The 3,638-nt window shown below is 40.1% G+C and overlaps 1 long non-coding RNA gene across 1 annotated transcript; it reads left to right on the forward strand.

The window, feature by feature from the left end:
• The first annotated feature begins 1,600 nt into the window (after positions 1 to 1,600).
• On the forward strand, positions 1,601 to 3,242 carry LOC131333505 (uncharacterized). The gene is made up of 3 exons (XR_009201826.1): positions 1,601 to 1,979; positions 2,558 to 2,615; positions 2,876 to 3,242. It is a non-coding gene; the product is annotated as an uncharacterized LOC131333505 (long non-coding RNA).
• The last annotated feature ends 396 nt before the right edge of the window (positions 3,243 to 3,638 follow it).

Below are 3,638 nucleotides of genomic sequence, written 5' to 3' on the forward strand. Positions count from 1 at the left end.
TAAAGAGCTGGAAAAAGAAGAACAATGAAGAACAATTCAAAAAGCAAATAAATCTAGGCTAAATCTAAATTATGCAATCCAAAAGTTTTTTTTACAAGTGACATCACAGGCTTTTATACTTCAAGGTACGCGCACGGAATATTCTAAAGAGATGCTCTGAAAATCCCCTCTGAGAGCCCTCGGTACCGATTGGGAAGGCCTTAAGTTGCCATGCTAGAGGCCTCGGTACAAATGGGAAAGATTTTATTCTACCGATGCCGAGCATGTTAGGGGTTGATGTGAAGACTGATTGGTACCAATTGAATATATCATCTCCATCGATGCTGAAGTGGTTACGCTGACTTTTGATGGCTGCTTTGGTACTGATTAAATGAATTGCTTCCTATCGATGCCGAGTCGCTTGTCTTCAGAACTTGGTCTTGCTCTCTGCCTTGGCCATTTGTCTTTTCGAACCGACAGGTCACCTTTGGGTCTATGAATTTCTTGATATGCTTTACGCTTAAAACTCTTTTATTTAGTGATTTTCTACAAAACAGAACTAGCAAATTCTACGCACAAAAGTAGTTAATGACAACTAATTAAATGATAAAATTAACTAAACTAGATAACTAGCGCACCCTACATTGCATTATCGGGTGCTTATCAATACCCTTCCAAAAGTAGCCCTGGCTTAAGGCTCATTAACAAAGGGAATGACCACCTGAATAACAGCCGCAGCTTCTAGAATGAAGCTCGGCCAAAATTGTTGGAACCTCAGAAGGATGGATAACTCGAAGGTACTGCCCGGTGAAGCTTTTTCTATAAAGTTGGTCATTTTCAAAAATCCAATATAGGCTGCTTTGCTGCAAACTCGGTGGGCTTCTTTTTTGTCCGAGGGGAGTGTGCCGCTTTTGAGAAGAGCGACGATCTCGTCCATCCAACTAGGGTCGAGAGTGATACAGAGGACCTCTTTTGGGGCTTCAAAGCTTGGCTCGAAAATTTCACTGAGGCTGATGTTTCTGTATTCTGAGGCTTTGTTAGCCGAGGCTAGGCTTGCAAGAGCGTCGGCGTGAGCATTGTTCTCTCGGTTGATCTGCTCTATGTGGAATCCCTTGAACTATCGGATTAATTCCAAAGCTGTAGCTTGGTACTTGAGCATCCTGGGATCCCGAGCCTCATAATCGCCCGTCATTTGGTTAACAATCAGTTGAGAATCACAAAAGACGTGCAAGTCTTCAACCTGTAAACGTTCAACTACTCGAAGTCCCACGAGCAGCGCTTCATACTCGACTTCATTGTTCGTGGCTGGGAAGCTGATTGTGATAGCACTTTCATAAAGAATACCACAAGGGGTTACTGTAAAATCCTAACTTTTAAAATTCTAATCACGTGACCCAAATAGGAACTCGACACTCTAAGTTAATTCTAATAGTAAGTTAGGCTATGCGAAGTGTATCGTTATCTAAATGAATGTGTGAATTCAGATTTAATTTTGTAAATGCTATGGGACAATTGAGTTACATCTAATACACTGTACGAGTTATTTTAAGTTAGAATTTTTCCTTGAAAATCGAACACCGTTACAATGATCCTCATATTTTTATTTGTTTATGTTGAAATTATAAGAATTTTTGGAGACCGGAATTTGTACGCGAACGAACCAGAATAGCGACGATCGGGCGCGAAGCGCCACGTGGTGCTTTGTGGTGACATGTGGCATGCATGGGTGAAATGGGTGTTGATTCTACTTTTGAATCCACCGAAGTATATATATTCATGTATAAGGATATTATATTTGTTAATTATGTTTAGTAATTAGGATATCAACCTCACTCCTGTTTTCTTCCACCCTTTACACACATACAGAGAGAGTGAGACAGAGAGCAAAGGAAGAAAAAAGAGAAGAAGAAGAACGAACTCCTGTAGTCGACTACTACCCCGTCGAACATGCCACTCATCGAAAGACTCCATTGCCGAACTCCCTTTTTCTCTCTCTTCTGGTAAACACAGTTTCTCACTCTCTAATTTACATTAAAACGTGTATTTTATGTATAGTACAGGACACACAAACCACGCAAACCATCACTCCTCCACCGTACTCCTCACTTTCTCTTGGGTTCTCTTCACCATCTGCTCAAAATAGAAAACCCCTCTTTTCGGCAAAATCCGAAATCACGACTCGACATGATTAACACTAAATTTCCAATAACTAAGTCTCTAACTGAAGTATTAGAAATCTAGGTGCCTGTATTGATTACCCAATCGTTGCTAGCCGTCGAAGCCAGAAACAAAAATACTGATTGAGTTAACTGAAGGGAATTTGGGGTTTTCCTTAGAAATCCTATTGAAACCCCTGCTCTATTAAAGAAAACACAATTCAACCCTAGCCTTCCAGTTATGACGGAACGATCCCGAGCTTGGAACATCGAAAAATAGCCTGAACTTGGGAATTTTGTCGTAAAATGGATTACATGGAAGATGGCTGAAACTAAGTTATAAAATGATACTATTCTAGTTTTAGCTAAGTTGGTAGTAAAGGTGATTTTGTGAGTAATTGTCACAATAATTATGTGTTTAGGTGCAAGTATTATGGAGTGAAGTGATCGCGTGTTAAAGCTAAACGCTACTTCTTTTTGGTGAGTTGCGCATACCTTAGTTACATGTATTATCTCAAATTTTGGAATGAGATGCCATTGCTTGATTTTGCTCGAAAATATAGAATTTGAACTTCCTACTTGGTTTAACTGATGTCAATGCATGCGATGGCTGGTTTATAAATCTTTTGAGTTTCAGTTAAATTAGACCATGGCGATATGTTTTGGAAACTTGAATTTTACTGGTTGCTAGTACATGCTCGTGATAATATGATTCATTCGAACGGTGTCCCGAGCGCTAGGGGACGGGTAAAGATACTAGTGGCGTGAAGTAATAAGGTAAGAGATGCAGCCAGGCATCACCGGGTAATGATATCTTACCACTCTTTAATGGGGTCGCTCCTCGACCGACTGGCAATAAATCCCGTTGAATGCTATTATCGTTCAAAAGTGCAAAAGTTGAAAAAGAAATGAAATGAAAAAGGTCCATCTCTTGGACCGAAGAAATGAGCTTTCGGACAAAAATGCTTGTACTGGATGGTCAACGAAATATTTGAATTGTTGCTTTGAACTATTTTGTAATGTGGGGTATTTCCATGGTCAAACTTGTAACTTTGGTATACATTTCTCACCCGAGCTTTGGCTTATGAATACCTTTTCCAATTTTTCAGGTTAAGGCAGATAGCAAGTTATGGGCTGAATGAGGTGCTAGAATAACCATGGAGAATCATGTGTAGTCTAAAGGTTTGTAATTTTTATACTTGTACACTTAGAAGCTCTGGGATTATGTTATTTATTCTACGCTTCCGCATACTTTGCTTGTATGGTTTAAATTGACAATGATAAGTAAAAAATCCCTAAACTAGAATATGTGTAGGCCTTCGGCAGCTTAACACCCGCTTGGTCGGTCACGACTTCCAAGATAGGTTTTGGGTCGTGTCAGTTACAAGGATGACCCCTGCTCCTACGTTGTTGCTGTTTGATGCTCCATCAACATGAAGCTTCCAAATGTCACCACTGAAGAGGTTCCAAGTCTTCTGAGCCTCGTGCTACTCCTGTAGTTTG

This window comes from Rhododendron vialii, chromosome 7a (genome assembly GCF_030253575.1).
Source record: "Rhododendron vialii isolate Sample 1 chromosome 7a, ASM3025357v1".
In the NCBI taxonomy this organism is placed as follows: Eukaryota; Viridiplantae; Streptophyta; class Magnoliopsida; order Ericales; family Ericaceae; genus Rhododendron; species Rhododendron vialii.